The sequence below is a fragment of the Ptiloglossa arizonensis genome, chromosome 1 (assembly GCF_051014685.1).
Source record: "Ptiloglossa arizonensis isolate GNS036 chromosome 1, iyPtiAriz1_principal, whole genome shotgun sequence".
Classification (NCBI taxonomy): domain Eukaryota; kingdom Metazoa; phylum Arthropoda; class Insecta; order Hymenoptera; family Colletidae; genus Ptiloglossa; species Ptiloglossa arizonensis.
The window spans coordinates 7,339,787-7,357,382 of record NC_135048.1 but is presented as its reverse complement, the minus strand read 5'-3'; positions in this window follow the sequence as shown (position 1 = coordinate 7,357,382).

Sequence of the window (17,596 nt, the reverse complement as noted above, 5' to 3'; positions counted from 1 at the left end):
ACTTTAGATTATATGTGTTTTTTCGTAGTCTGCAAACACGTTCTTTGCTCACGTCAACAAAACTGTACCAACAGCATCATTATTTACGTGAACGAGTTTACAGCATCATTAGACTTTTCTCTTCACTTCTAACATTCAAATAACGACTACGTTGGATTTTATAATTGTGTTACGTTTATGTTACGTTCTATGTTATGTAAATGCCCATGTCTACAAATTTACAAATGCCTCTACCCAATTTCTAACTTCTATCAATTGTGAATCGTTCTATATTTATATATCCATTTATCCAAATCTATATTATATATCCATTTACACTCTGTTTATATACTTCGAGCTTGTATTCTAGACTAGAAATATTTTTTTTGTATTATTTACCAAAGGGCGTCAACCCGTTGAATAAATTAATAATATCCCCCACTGTATGTTTTTTCGATCCCATTCTATAATTTTCGAAAATAAGTAAATTGAAAGTTTTCTACGCGTTTTATTACCAATGCGTGTGTGTTTCTATGCGCGTTATTAATACAATAAAAAATCTACCGAAAAATCATTACGATCTTCGTACAACGTGCTCTCGCGTGTCAGGTTCTCTCCTTTTACTTCTCTCGGTAAGTGAATTGTATCGGTAATGGGTTGAGATTGTATCGAAATAAACTAGTAGCACAGAGTGCACAATGCGTAACTGCGAGTCATTCGATACTCTAACCGCGTCTGCTTTGAATAACAGTTAATAGAGTTATAGAGCGATAATAGTGAGCTGCTCTAAACTGTAAACGATAAGTGTTTAGAAATCGGTGCGTCACCATGGTGGTTTTCAATAGGTTTGTCACGATTAATAAGATCGATGTTAAAACAAGAATACCATAATGATGTAAGGTGTGTCGCTAAAGAGCGTAGAGTGTTTTTAAATAGGTTTGTTAATATTGATAGGATCGATGTTGAAACAAAAATATTATAATAATGTAGGGTGTGTCGTTAAAGAGCGTAGTGTGTCTTTAAAAAGGATTGTTAATATTAATAGGATCGATGTTGAAATAAAAATATTATAATAGTGTAAGGTACGTGCCTTTAAATAGGTTTGTTAATATTAATAGGATCGATGTTGAAATAAAAATATTATAATAATGTAAGGTACGTGTCTTTAAATAGGTTTGTTAATATTAATAGGATCGATGTTGAAACAAAAATATTATAATAATATAGGGTATGTGTCTTTAAATAGGTTTGTTAATATTAATAGAATCGATGTTGGTACAAAAATACTATAATAGGGTGTGTCGCTAAAAAGCGTAGCGTGTCTTTAAATAGGTTTGTTAATATTAATAGAATCGATCTTGAAACAAAATTGCTATAATAATGTAAAGTGTGTCACCAAAGAGCAGAGAGTGTAACTAAAGAGAATAGTATGTCACTAAAGAGGGTAGTGTGTCTTTGAAGCGAGAGAGAAGCATCATGTACACCAAATGTATATCATTTGTTGTTAATTGTGAACGAATATTCACATCCTCGCTTCTAAAATTCCATAATAACGACTAATATAATAATCTATTCTTCCGAGTCTTTCAAAAATTCCTCTTAGTAAGAAACGTCATCCCACAATGCACATTTGGTAACCTAAGGGTTAAAACAACATGGACAAAAGCAGAAGCAACCATACGCTCCGTAATTTCGTCGAGAATCGTCTACGGGCACTAGGATTAATTTCGACACAGTAACTAAATTACTACCGTTAGGTTGTTCGGGAAGTCATTTCGTTTTTTCTCTCATGAAAACGAAACACGATTTTTTCGAAGTGTACAAACATTTTATTAAATCACACATTCTCCATTTTGGAGAACGAAATGACTTCCCGAACAACCCAATAGATCATTCGTTGGCTTCTCGAAGGTCGTTACCAGAGTCTCACTTGACCTCGAACGCAACGACGTTTCAACCCCCTGGTGTAAATCCCCGATTCCTCGAGAAGAAATTTCCGTCTGAGATGAAACGCAAGGACGGTTAACGGAAGCGGAAAAAACAAGGTGAAAAAGCGGAAGAGACGCAACAACAGGGGCGTTTAAATCGTCCGTTCGGGAAACGGAGTTTTTCTGTTTGGCCGATGTCTAAGTCGCCGCGACAAAGTCGGCAGACTTGTAAAGTAGTTGAAACTGTCTCCGAAGTGGCGCGAAAGTAGACGTAATTCAACTTTCATGCTCGACGAGCGAATGCGGAGGGGTGGTGGCGGCAGGGGGGAGGGGGTAAGGGTAATAGACGCGAATCGGGCAAGTTTCGCGAGCATAAAAGCGGGCAGGTGGAGGGGCAGAGGCGCTCGGCTGCATGTACTCGCTCGTTTGTTGTACAGCGAAGTGGTCCGCCGGAAGAAAAGTATGCAGAAAGGAGCATCGTCGAGCACTTTTCTTTCTTTTGGCTCGCGTCGAGTGCGGTGGTTCGTGTGCTCGATGTCCGGAGCGCACGAAAGTGGCCTGCCATCGGGCCATCGATGTACGCTCGTGGTTAATTTCATGCCTGGATAATGATCCGATGGTTCGTTCGCGTTGCCCGCGTCGACGTTAACATCGGGCTTTGTTTGCTAGCAATCTCGTAGAGCAAACACTTTTGTTTCACCGAAGACTTTTTTCAAGCACACGTTCCCTTTCATCGTGTGGTTTACGTCTGTTTTGAAACTCGCTGAACACGTTTGTTTTTCCTCTGACTCTTGCGGAAAGTTACACGCTCTTCTTGCTTGTAAACTTCCTGCCGTTGCGGATTCCGCTGTTCCGGACGGAACATTTTTCACCGTTGCGAGGAATTCTGCGCTTTAGAAACTATTTATTATTATTTTTATTCGAATTATAATAACGATCATTGTTATTGTTATCCAATTATGATAGTTATTATTATTGTTACTGAATGTATAATTATTTAATAGTAATGATGATAATTATTATTATTATTTACAGTAATATTTATGATAATAATTACTGAATAAATAATTATTTCGTAGCAATAATTATTATTAGTTATTTATTATGAAATAAATAGTTATGTAATAGTAATATTTTTTTATTATTTTACAATAGTAATAATTATTGTTGTTACTGTTAAGTAATTATTCATTTGTAAACATTGAGCCATTCAGTTCGACACAAAAAATTGAGCTACTCTGACGAGGAGATCTTGAAAATGAAGGTTAACCCTTTGCAATCCCTGATTTTTTCTTTTTGTACCTACCAGCAATTTCTCGATTGATTGATGAAGTTGACAAAAAGGGGTCTCAATGAAATATGGTATTGCAACAAAGTGTGTAATAAATACATTTTTCTTTTATATTGAGTAATAAAGTAGTTGTATAATATCGAGTCTAGCTCGACATTGAAGTTGTAAGAAATGTGAGAGACGTTGAGAAAGAGCTGCCGTTCTATTAATAATTATTATTAGTGCATAATTATTTATTCTCAGCCATTGTGATATTTAGTCAGCACGGCACCTCGAGTACGTGGAAAACTATAGGTGAGAATTGATGACGAGTAGCAGCGATGTTCTTGGACACCAAAAGATGGCGTACCCTGACCAAGTCTTAGAAATGGAGGTTAGATCGTAGTGGAAACGATAGAAAAGAGACGACAGTCCATCTCGTATCGATCACACTCTCTAGGGACCCCAAGGTAACCTCGAATCGGATATCCTATTACTATTATTTAACCGCCGAATATCCGCCCCGAACGTGAGGGTTCTGTACCCCTGTGTTCGAATATCGAGTCATTTGTTACTCGGTGCGTTGTCATCGCCATTTTTCACACGTCTACTGAATTTCTCCCGTTCTTTTTATCGCAAATTGAAAGAACCGTTGAATTTCTATCTCTGCATCCTTTGGAATCAACCTGTTGCCGTTGCAACGATCAATCGACAAAGGCCAATTTCCAAGAAATCCAGGAGAATGAGCACATAGAGGAGAATTAAAAATCTTTCTTCGAAATCACGTTGATCCGCTTGTTCCACTCGGGAGGACACCACACGCAAACGTATCTACCTCCATTTTGCGCAGTAATAAGAAAATCTTGATGTTTCCATTCGGAATACAAGTTATATTATTCTTTATAACAGTGTACAGTTAGACGTCACCGAGAACGCGATAAGTCACGCTCGAAAATACACAGATGCATCGAACAATCGAAACACAGAACACGCTCGTATAATTTTGTATACTTCAATACGTATATTTATTGTGTTTCTTTTATTTCAAGCAATTTTAATCTGTCTTGAGATTATTTTGTACCACATCAAATGTACGAAACGTTGTCAAGAAGGTGATGTTTTAGACAGATAATTTATAGTTTTTTAAGATTCAGTAAACGACATTACAAATCTCTACTGTTAATGGACAAAGTATAATGTCGCGTGACACGTATTATTTCTTCTTGTATCGATGTATTCGGATTATTATCACGTCTGGATAATATTCTTACAACACGTCGACAATTTTGTTCACAGTATGGCACAAGCTCTTGGGATATTAATTTATCCGAATCTTAACTCTCTGACGACTTTTTTAAGACGTATAGTCCACCGCAAAATGGCAGACGGGGAGAGAGAGAAAGAGGAAAGATAAATATCTTAGAAAGTTTTCGATGATGATTCGCAACATGTGTTATCAAATACGAGACGTTGCTATATTATTACCTATTCGTAGTTCGGAATGCGATAATTTCACGGTTGATAAATAACAGTATCCGTACGTTAGTGACTTAGATAACTCTATCGTGAAAGTATAATTAAATAAGTAATATATGTAATTATAAAGAAATAAAAATTTTCATGGAGAGGCTCGATTTTCGACTCGACGAAAGAATGTCACGTTGCTTATCAAATTTTTTTCGATTCTTAGTACCTTTGTGATCCTTTTCGATACCAATCTATGGAATGTTTAAAATTTTTTTTTTCTTATTCCCGTGTAATGCAAATGTTCTTTTGCTTTTAATTATTAAAGGAAGCATCGATACAGTCTCCATAAATTTTTTCGAAAGGATCGACCTCCTTTCGTTTCACCTCCGAGCACTTTTGAGGTTATCTATGCATACACTTTTTCTTTCATAATTTTCTAACACGTGACACTGTGCAATTGCGTGCTCCCTTTTTTCGCAAACGAATCTCTTTTGAACCATACTTCACTCTGTGGGAAATCCTACGGGTCGTCAATTTCACTTAGCTACAAATTTTTACTGCCATATACCTAACCTAGTTGCAAACTTTTCATTACGTTATACTTCACTGCATTGTCTGAGACCACGCATCCGTTTTTACTGCAGTCTTTTCAAAGTATACGGCTCACCTTGTTACGAACTTCCTAGAGCAAGGGGCTCGTTTTGCTACCAATTTCCTAGAGCACTCTGCCTGATGGAAATTTCTGGGTCTTCGAAGTCGCCTTAATAAGAAATTCCACGCAAGGCCGTGTTAGCCGTGTGACGTTACATGGTCTTAATACCCAATTTTCAAGCGGTCAATTTCCAACGGGGATGTTGTAACCAGTAATGCGTTTTCTCTCCAGGGAGCGTTTAGAAGAAGCGATTATACACGTTGAGCCATTTTGGAGAACTTGAGCGTGCCTTCTACATTATTGCGATTACAGCCAATCGCTATTAAGTACAATTTCTTTAATAAGTTGCGATCTAACCCTCGATTACTTATTAAGGATAATTTATTATCATTGTGACATGCTTATTATTATTACCATCAATATATATAAGTTATTAACTTTCAGAGGACAAGACACGTGAAATTTGAAGCTAGATCGTTTCTGACCCATATCAAAATCACGCTTAAATGGATTCCAAGGGGTGATGTTTTTCCTCGATCTTTTCGAATAGGTTTATTATAAAGAAAAAATGTAGGTTTGTTATAAAATATTTGTAGATTATTGCGAAGAAATAGATTTATTATAGAGAAAAGAAAAAACAGCATATTTAGAAAATAAATAATGTTTGTTAATTTTCGCAACGATTTCTGCACAAAATTGTATTTTCGCGAATACAATGATTATTATAAATGTGTTTTTTTATACAAATATAACACCTTCCACGTTTACACAGCTGTTGGCTGGTAATTCTAAACGTACGGAAAAACTCTCGAAACACTTCGACAGCACGAAGTTAATATATAATATTTTCGTAAGTTATTTACGTATAAAATTATTTTACGTTACCTGTAAGACACCCATCGCATATTCACAGGAGTTGCTACTTTGTTCGTTTAACACTACAACTGCTAGAATTACCAGTATACTAAGGTGTTCCTCGTATGCATCTCAGGAAAATCAATGAATGAGAAAAAAGAGGAATTTATAACGAAATTGATTATACGTATAAAACGGAAAAGGTCGTAACGTCTTTCGAAAATATACTACGAAATTGAAAGTAAATTTCTCCGAAAAAGTAATCGAAACCAGTCATTTTAACCAGTTGGTAAATTTAGTGTTAAATAGAGCACAAATAGTCGAAAGGAAGGATCAGCGTTCGAACATTCGACTGTTAATCGAGTACGTGAAAAGATGTCGCCACCACGGTCGAACATTTTTCCGATCGATGGACTTTTATCGAGGCTGATCCTAATTTCCCGTGGCTTTAGATACCGCGTCGAGAGGGTTGCGCGTGTGAACGTACGGTGTCTATGTCGGTGCAAGTGTGTCGAAACGTCACGCGGAGCCGGGAATCGTGCACACGTCGACCGTACTTACGGCGACTTATGTAAGGGCGCACGTAAGTGCAGCAAATTGCTCGTAAAACGTGCTCCGGGTGTTAATTTACCCGGTAACGTCAAAGTAAATACGGAATTACTTTCGAGCCGTAAGTAACACAGGTCTGGACGTGCGTGTCTTCGTTGCGGATACCATCAGCGCTCCCCGGAGGATCACGTGAAAACGCGGTTCACGAGCATCTTTAAATCTGACCAGATGCATTTGGAATACCGAAGCGTCCGCTGGAGAAACGTGAACCGTGTTTGCGTTGCCTTTTTACTGTAATTATTGCGCACGCGAGGCGCTTTGCATTCGACGAGGAACTCCTCTCAACCGCGTAAAGTAGTCACTGAAAATGGCAACTTCGGAAAAGAGATAAAAATTTCTGCAAACGCGTTTCACAGGCCAGACACGATAACCATTCACGGGGCTGTCTATTTTAACGTAATTAACGCGCCTAATGTACTTTGTATTCGTTGATACGGTCGCGGGATGATCGTTGAATTAGAAATTCTCGAGACGAGCAAAGGTTACCGGAATTGGAGGTTACTCGCGACAAACATAACCTGTTACGTCGAATCTATCCAAGTGGAACGTGTTTGCGTATTGCTCGCTATTGTTGAACGCGAGATATTTTGCATTCGGTTAAAGAATCGCGAAGCAACGATCTTCGAGAAGCGAAATATAGAACATTGAGATCGATAATAGGTTGTTCGAGAAGTTTTGTCATTGGATGAAATTTATCGAACAACCTAGTGTATTTCGTGTCGAATCGAAGATTTAATAAATTGCAATTGTTACGCGTAAGGTATTTCACGTTGGAAAAAGGAGCTCCAAAGGAAAGAAATGCATAATAAATTACATAGACACTGACGAGGAGAGTCTTAGAAGTGACCCTTGTCGATTGCAATGAAATTTGGGAGGGTAATAGATTTATATATACAATAAATGTAAGTGTAATTTTAACGAAAAGATGATTAGCCAATTTTGATAAAAGTAGGTATAAAAGTTTGAAAAATTCTGCTTTCAGGAATGTTCGCGCAACGAAACAATTCGCATTAGTCTATGTAGTTTCACATTTTTTACTATAATACTTATATTATAAATTGTGCATGTATATTTCTACTCCGACGAGAGACTTGGTAAAAAGAAAAATTTATAAACATACAGACTAACACCTACTCGTTTCATTACCTGATTCCAGGACTTTTCTATACCTACTTTTCTCAAAATTTGCCGAACATCCACGATAAAAATCACAGTTACGTTTATTACAAACATAGATCCATCACTTTTCCAAATTTCATTACGTTCGGTGAGCATCACTTCGGAGACTCTCTTCGTAAGCAGGAAAATCATGAATTTTATTCAGATTTTGGTGATTAATCGTGGGGACGACGAAAGCTTTTAACCCGGATACCAAAGCCGGATGTTCACTTCGCGTAATTCGTAAGAAAGCCATTTTTACGCGACACCCGGTACGCGGAAGACAGATGAGCCCGTGCAATGCGAGTAACTGTACAGAAAACGGTGCAACGCGATACAAGCGGAATCCATAAATTTTTCGCCGACTTACGCAATTTTTAATGGCGACAACCGAAGAAATTGATAATTGACGACCACTCCACGTGTGCACGGTGAAACCAGCGTCTTGCTTCTGCAACGTTGTCGAGGCGTTCAAGAGCAATTGATTCTGCTCGAAACAACGAGACACTCGACTCGGAAGGATTTCCCTGGAATTTTCGCGATGGATAAAACATTTCCACGAAAGGCGGCGCAATTAAAATCCCGAGTTGAACCGCGGTTTACGCGAAACCCAGCGATGTTATTCAGCGTTTTTTTAACGTGCCGCGCGGCTTAATATTCCCCGCGATTAAAACGCGGCGCATCAGCGACACCGCGTAATTGGAAAACGTGACGTTTGGTAAATACACCGCGCGAATTTTCATCGAACCAACCGACAAAAAGTAACCGGTGGAGAATTAATTAAAGTTAGCCAGGCCAATGGTGGAACGCTGTACGCGTAATTGGTCCTCGCGAAACAAATAAAGGGAACGGTGGGCGCAATTTTTGAAACGTTAATGACTCGAAATTCCGTACCCGCTCTTTCCGCGTTTCATAATTTTTTATTTTCCGCAGCACGCTTTGAGGCATAAAGCTCGCAACGACTCTCGGTAATTTTTGCATTCTGTTATATATATACCGCATTCGAGGGCAAAGTCTCGCGAAAGAGGCTCTTCGAATGGAATAAAATTATTTATTAAGCAGGACGAGGCCCACGTTGCGGTTTTATATCGTTTCGTCGTTCAGCATTTTGTAATCGTAATTCGCTGCTCTCTTTCACCTCTGTACGATATTAGGATACATGGTTGCAATTAAGAACATTCATTACGCGGGAAATACCGGGCGAGAGTTCGAGTTCAATTTTTTCCCTTTTTGCTTCAATGTACTCTGCACGAAAAACGGTCGAAATGTTGAAAAGGAACAATGTGCCGCGAACTAACCGTTTTCTCTCAAAAGGATGTTAAAGTTTCGACCAATTAGACGGTGAGCGGTTACTCCCGGGAGTGAGCGTTTCCCCCACTCTGCCTCTTGGTGTCGTACGTACGTCATCGTTGCGCATGCGCACTGCACACGGACGCGAGGCAATGCACGTTCCGCAAGCTCGTGCGGCGGTGTGTTTACACTTCTTGCGATACGTTTCATGAACACACAGAGCTAGAAGGACTTGGATGACGTAACTGTTATGCTTCTGTTGTGCTATATTTGTAATGCTATTATAAATATACGAACGAGTCGAATTATGTTTCGGTTTCATTTGTAGAAGGCATTCGAAAGTCACAGATCGTGAAGTTGTAAGAATTCTATGATGCGTGTCCATTTTCGTCGTCTCGTGTTGTACGAGATTCGAAAAGGGTATACCGCAATAACTGTAGCAAATGACATTTGTGTCGTTTGCGGAAATTGATTTCGTAATCTGGTAAACGAAACAAGGAGTTTGACAAATGTCGAAAATGGTAAACGTGTCATCATGTGTACATAGACATTTGTAAAAAATGGGAATAATGTTGAACGTATGTTAACTTTATAGGTATGTAACTCTGTGGTAAGATTATAGGGGGACAGCATTCTGAGACGTCAAAAAATGAGTAAATTTTGCGAATTTTTTTTCCAAGTCGTTATTCAATGAAAAATGTAGTCTTTTTCAGAGAACGTAAATGTAACCTTTTAACTTCATTTTACAATTTTTCGAAAGTAAAAATCGTACAAAATGGCGAAATTATTCACTATTCCCAGAATCTCTTCTGATGAAACATTGTTTGTTGGACGACACAATTGACAAGAACTGGTCGTAAAAAAATGTTGTTGATTCATAAACTAGAGACTAGTATCTAAAATGTAGCGTGCGATTTTTCGAAAATTTTAATAATTGTAGAACTGGTCAAAGTTTGAAGAAAAAACAATCATTTCTATCCAAAACAAAACGACTTTAAACGTTTATAAAAAATGAAATAATTAACGTATTAATAAAATTTACTTTTTGTTTCACTTTAAACTTTAAGAAAATAAGAAAAAAAAATTCAATTTTTTTGACTCGTCAGGGTGGTGTTCCCTCTTAAGATATTACTTTACATAGTAGAAAAATAAATGGCGAGAATTTATGGGACGACCTAATAAATATTTACACGATGATTATAGAAACTGGGACAAATTGTACCTCTTTTTTAAGCAAAGCTGTAAAAAATTTATGGAAGAGAAAGTTGAATCTCTCGCACGGGGCCATCTTTCGATGACATAATTTTTTTGTTCGGTGCAACAGAATTTACATAAATCGATTTTTCACGTCGTTCTGCATATAAATGAGTCAAGGCGCGACCATTGAAAAGAGATATTTCATATTTTACGTTTGTATTCAATAGCTTGATTTTCGTGTTGAAATTGTATTCATCGCACTAGATCACGTAACATCGATAACCGGGGTTACGGGTGTCGGGTAAACAATGCGATTATAAACATATTTCATTCGATTCGTGACAGATTTGCGTCTCCAGTGCTCTTGTTTCCCAGATTTTGCTTATTAACTGTGTTCCATTGAATAATGAAAAGGTTGATACGTTTCGTGTGTTTTCGAAGTGTAATGAAAATAGACGAAATATTACAGCGACCTATCATTATAAAAATAATGAACATACTTTTATAAATTAAAAAAAAAACCTGACAAAATACGATTCATCAGTAGAACCAAGAATCGAAGTTACACGTAGTGGTAAATGTGCAATTCAATTCCATCACTTAATCAGAGAAAATAACAACAAACCTGAACGTTGGCCAAAGTTCCATTTCTCGAATTTTAAAGTCATAGAATTTCTATCCGTATAATTATTTCATGGAGCACAATTCACACGCGGATGATGAAATACGAAGAATGCGATTTTGTCAATTGTTTCTTCAGTAAGAACGAACTACTAGAAATTTTAGTCGATCGATCTTATGGTCAGACGAGTGATGGTCACTTTCGCAAATAAGGAAACGTTATTTGTGCAATTAGCATTAGAAAAAGTGACAACAACGAATGAGATTTGATGTCAATGTGTGGCGAGGAATCCTCGATACGTGTATTATCGATATTTATATACTATATATTGTTCAATAAGTTTTGTTTCTATTTCCATTGTAAAAAACCCTATGACACTTCAACTTCGAACAATTATAAATATATGAACGAATCGACAGATCTACATGAAACTTCACACATGTTCGTCAAACAGTAGTACCATCTTTAGAAAAATAAAACGACGAACCTAATAGCTCCATTTTTTATCAAACGTCAAAAATTATCGAGCAACCTATTATTCATATTTTTTCACCGAGAACCTCTCAAATGGTCAACGATGGTAGAATTTTTTTGGTATTCCTTTCACTTTATTTATTGGACGACGACTCACTTCGGCCACGATGCAATTGAAAATATTTCAACAGGACGAGGCAGTAGCTCATCCACGCTCGAATTGTAACGTAACACATAACGGAAATGTATCGAGAAAAATGATTTAGCATACGAAGTCTCACATCTTGGTCGTCTCGTTCGCCTAAGTTGAACGTACTCGATTTTTCTTTCCCAGGTTTTTTTTTTTAAAGAACAGAAATTGATTCGTAACCTTTTCTTTAAATCGATGACACGAGAGTTAAAATTAAAATTAATTATGACGGTTGACTACCATACAAGCTAAGAATACAATGAACAATATTGAAAGAAAAATGCACGGTTCAATTTAGTGTATATTGCACTTGTAACAGTTGCGCCGTATAAAAGAGTTATGTCATCGAAAAATGGTCTTTTTCCTCGATGAATTTTGTGCATCTTCGCTTCGAAAAGAGCCACAGCTTGCTCTGTTTGTAGAATCACCCTGTATATTAACCGAAGGCGGAGAAGGAGCAGAATTTCGCTTCCGAGAGCTACTCAGTCCGATTGGTCGAAACTTTAACAACCTTTTGCGAAAGGACGGTGTATACGCGGCGTGCAGTTTCTTTGGAACTTTTCACCGTCTCATCGTGTAGTATACATAGAAAGATAAAGTTCTGACCTTGAGTTTCAAGGTAATCAATTCTTGTCCGACTCCTCTATGTAACTTTCTAATAATTGTAATTAGAAATACCACCGTGCCATTTGGCAGAAACCTGTCCCATTCGTACAGGTTTTGCGAGAAACACTAGAAGTCTAACCGCGACGAAATAGCTATTTAAGAAACATAAATCCCTGAGCTACAGCGTGTGAACCCCGTAGATGTATATATCATCGTATGATCCCGGTTTGGTAAGAAGGATTATATTTTTACCAGTACAGATTACTTTGAATGTATCGCATTAAACGGATACCTAAAAATAATTTTGATTGGTTATAGTCAATGAAATTAAGTTTCGTGGCTTTAGGGAACACTGTGACAGTACATTAAAAAAAGGAAAAAAATGATTGCCAATATAAAGAGAAAGAGATTCAAAATTTCTCAAATTGCATTTTTTAATGTAGCAAGACCATGTGGCTACCATCAGTGTCGATGTATCAACCGATATTGCTATTTTTTATCAGTTTTTTATAACGAGTGATATCGAATGCGATCAATCGATCGAATCTCATGATTTAGTTTACAATACTTCCCTCCGCCATCGAAAAAGGCAGAATACAAAGACGTAATGCAATTGACCAACAACTACGTCTTAGTTAGCAAGATAGTTAGGTTGTCTCTAGTAAACAATCCTCTTTTAAGATTCTTAAGTGTACATTGATCCAAAATGAGGATATTTCCACGGACAATGACGACGAATTTTATTTTCACAAGTTGCAATACATATTTTTTCCATCTCCGATTAATGAAATAACAACAACAAACCGATAAATTGTGTCTCTCGTTATGCACTGTCGACGAAAAGCAATCGTTCTTTTTACATTTTGGTGCAAGTCAAGAGCAGTTCCAGATTCGAAAAATTCGCGAAAAATGTTCGTTAAAGACTCATCGACTCGATATCTGCTACCTATCGCGTGAAAATGTATATTTTTCAATAAATGTTTCCTTCTTAATGTTAAGTCGAAACAATACTTGAGAATTCAGAGCACACCCTTATCAATGTGTTAACGTAACAACTTTTCAATAGAAATTTCAATAATTTTTCGTAAAGTGTGCAATATCTTATGTTAACTTACTTATAATAACATAATTTCCAAAGTATTCGCGCGTTTATTATTTCGAATGACGCGCGGCTCCCCTCGAGAACATACGGTCCTCAATGTGTTAAAAAAGATCGAGTCTCGACAACCCTCATCGAACCTTCAAACTGTTTCTTCGAAGATCAATGTCAATCCTTCAAGAATAATTGCGCAGTAATGCCCACTTTCGCTCGATCAGCACTTGCTTTACATAAAAACGAGAAGAGCTACGTACAGGATCAAACCACGACTCGACTCGCCTAACCGCAAGCTTCTCGAATCAATTAAGCCTCTTATCTGAAATCTTTGAACCCGGTTCGAGCCACCGATACGCATTCCGTCGTCTCGTTTTTCGCTCTTTGCGGCTCGCTAAAAATCGCTATCCATCACCGAATCAATTAGCAACTTCTCAATTACAGAGTTGGTCTTTTTTCCTTTTTTGTTTCTTTTTGTTTTTTTAAACCAGCAACCGGCTCTTTAGCGCTGAAAACCGTTGGACGAACGGACGGATCGATGATCGAACGTTGAGTTCGGCCCGCACCGGGTCGAATTTACGAGCTAGACGCGTTTGATTTATGATGCGCACCGGGCCCTTTCGTTGATCCACGATCGATCGAGGCGCGCGAGAGAGGATCGAGAGAGGGCGCGGCAAGCAAACACGCGATACGCCAAGTTAATCGTTATTCTTGTCGGTGGGATAATTAATAGCCAATCAGCGGGCGTGTCGGGCCGAATGTTAAGCAGAGTCTCCACTCCGTTTGTACCCCCGCTGTGGTCGGCGCAAACGATGTACATATATCGATATCTCGCGGCACGGGGAAACGATGGGGCGCGGGGTGTCGTTCCACGGGAAACGCGGAAATTGAATCTGAGTGGGTGATCGCGCGTAATGCCGTGTCGTTTCCATGCTTTTGATGGTCTTGTTTCGTCAGGAACGATAGATGATAGATACCAGAAAACGTTGAATTTAGTAACGTTGCTATCTTTCTTTTTCATTCGTTGCGCTGATCAAATCTAATAGGTTGTTCGATAAGGTTCGTCGTTCGAGAAAACTTATCGAACAGTAGTGCACGATGTAGTATTGTTCGATAAGTTTTGTCGTTCGAGAAAACTTATCGAACAGTAGTGCACGATGTAGTATTGTTCGATAAGTTTTGTCGTTCGATGAAACTTATCGAACATTAGGGTACGATGTAGTACTGTACGATGTAGTATTGTTCGATAAGTTTTGTCGTTCGAGAAAATGGCTGATTGATTGTAAGTGAAAGATACATATGAAAAATGACGTTCCGAAACTTTAAACGCGTTTCCCTCGAAATTAGTTTTTAGAAACGGTGTGCAGGATATCTCGTATAAGTTACTACATTGAACGGTACTGTTCAATAAATTTTATGGAACGACAAGACATATCGAACAAACTATTGGGTTGTTTGGAAAGTCACTTCGTTTTCCAAAATGGAGAATATATAATTTAATAAAATGTTTGTACACTCTGAAAAAATCGTGTTTCATTTTCACCAAAAAAAACAAAAAAAAAAACGAAATGACTTTCCGAACAACCTAATAGTATTAGGTTGCAATTATATGCAAGCATTATATGCAAGCGAGAAGCACCATTGGCCAAAGATGACGATAAAGGTCATTGGCGTAGGCTACCAATAAAGCGTCAAGTATTCGTAAACAGAATAATTTTCTCGCTAAAACTTGGGTCTCGAGTGACCCACGTTCGTCCTACGAGGGTAAAGAACTGTCTTCATATCGATGCGAAAGGTTTGGCTATTTTCCTTTTTACTTTTTCTTTTCAGCCTCGAGCCAAGAATTATGAATGGCACACTGTACTATAGTCGTTCACACCAAGTTTGCTGCATATTTCTTTATCTCGACTTTAAATTCTTGTAGGTACAATCGCTATACTACTGAATACGCGAGATCCCTGGATACTATTGCAGTATAATTTATCAAGTTATAAATAATTAATACTTTGACAATACCTGTCTAACGGTAAATAACGCAACTATGATACAACTCTCAACAACCCTCAACACACCTTCTCGGATCAACACTCCTCGATCCAACCCTGCTCGATTCGACACTGCCTTTCCTTCCGAAAAAGGAAAAGCCCTTATTCGTTTTTCCATTGGGTCTGCTCCGACCCCTACTTTCTCTTTCATTACCCTCGCTCGTTGCTCACCGAAAGCTGTCTTGAAGCTACATTTTCCTAAACCTACGCTATCCTAAAATTACGATACTACATTATAACAAACTGTATCGTCTGAATTTTAGACATTCAGATTATCATCTGAAATTTACAACAACTCGCACCTGTACCTGGTTGGACTTTACGTTTAAATGACAGGTGTGCCTTGCGGATGACCGAACAATTCGGTAGAGGTGCTCGATCGGTAACCTCGAGTGGTTAACCTAGTTGTTCCAACGTGGTCGTCACCCAACAGTGAACAAGAAGAGTTCCCTCCCTTATTGGGTCGAGCGATGAGAGATCCGCTAAGTGGATTCCTTCTCCAGCCAGACTATAGCATACCCGACTAATGATGTAATTCACGGAAGAAGTTCGCGATTCTTGAACTTGAGGTTTCTTTCGTTCGCGGTAGTCGTTGGAAACATAGCCGCGCTTCGAAGCTCGAGCGAAACAAAGTTACAAATTCGATACGTTGCGCTACCAACGGACGCGGGAAAAATTACTATTGCCCGCGGTTTAAGCGATACAAAGTTGCGAATTCGGCGTATCGGTCAGTCCGCTACGGATCCTCGAGGAACTTGGGTATCGATCGAGATTTAAAGGCAGCTAAGTGGCAAACTTTAACGGTCGGGAATTATCATCGTTATTCGCTGTTGGAGGACAACGATACTCAGAAGAATCGGGCGAGTCATAAATTGATGGTCCATGTCGAGTGACACGATCCAAAGGACTGTGAAGTTTGGCATCTTGACATTGTAAGTGTGAAGCATCAAACGATTCATTGTTCAAAGATTGTCTATCACCAGAAGACATCAAATGAATCTTGCCTTTGAGACTCACCAAAAACAACACATAGTCCAGGAATGACAGTATCTGGATGACATCGGTTAAACTTTGTCCTAGTCACCACTCTCATCTATCGTACCCCAAAACAATCCAATAGGATAAGATTGTATGTGTATATAGATCCACGTGCGAATAAAAGTGGAATTTTGTCCTAGTCACTACTCTCACCTACCGTACCCCAAAACAATCCAATAGGATAAGATTGTACGTGTATATAGACCCACGTGCGAATAAATGGGAGAATCTAAGTCTAATCTTCAAATTGAATACTCGTGTCTCTTGCCAAATTTTCTTTTACTATTGTTCAACGAAGCGTTAAAGACGAGCGGATTCACGCGACAACAGAATCTTTTCTTAGTTGAAAAGAAACATGGACTAGGAATTGTTCCTTCTCGATGTTGACCTGGAGTTCTGGGAGAGATTATTGATAAAAATTTTAAGTTTTAAGAAAGGTTCTCGATCGTCTTGTAAATGTTTCGCAGCGTTTGAAGACTCCAGGTCACGATCACCGTCGACCGTAATGACTTCTAGCGATAATAATCTAATCTATGTTATCTCTACTATTTGTGTAGAGGCTAAGCATATCTTTTGTGTTGTGACTTAACGAGAGTTGAAAAACGATTGAGGCGATTCGATTAGAAAAAAAAGGTACCAGAGACTAGTAACCGGCAAGTGAAAAAATTGTTGAGTTGTACACGAAAAATAAGAAATTAAATGTTTCATTTTGAAAGTGTGGTGAAACGTCCAGAGTTCACTGTATACTTATTCTTTACTTCCCGTGTTTACTGATCGCGAAATAAATTACTCGACACCGCGTGGATAGGGTTAACCTATTCTACCACGTGTCGGGTGCATAATCTCATCGATCACCTGTCGAACTATTTCAAAAAAAAAGATTTGCTCTACAGACTTGTTTGGAAAATTCAAACTGCGCGCATTGTTCGTCGATTCGGTACACGAGCTCGAACTGTCATAAAACCGGCTGATTCCAATAACTCGCGCGGATCGTGTGCAACAAATACCAATAACAAACCGTCGAGGAACACCCCGGTTGCAAGGAATATCGCCTCCGCCAAGAATTCAGCGTTTTGTCAGGACACGGGCTGAGCACTTTTAGCCGATGGCGCGTGTAAGTACA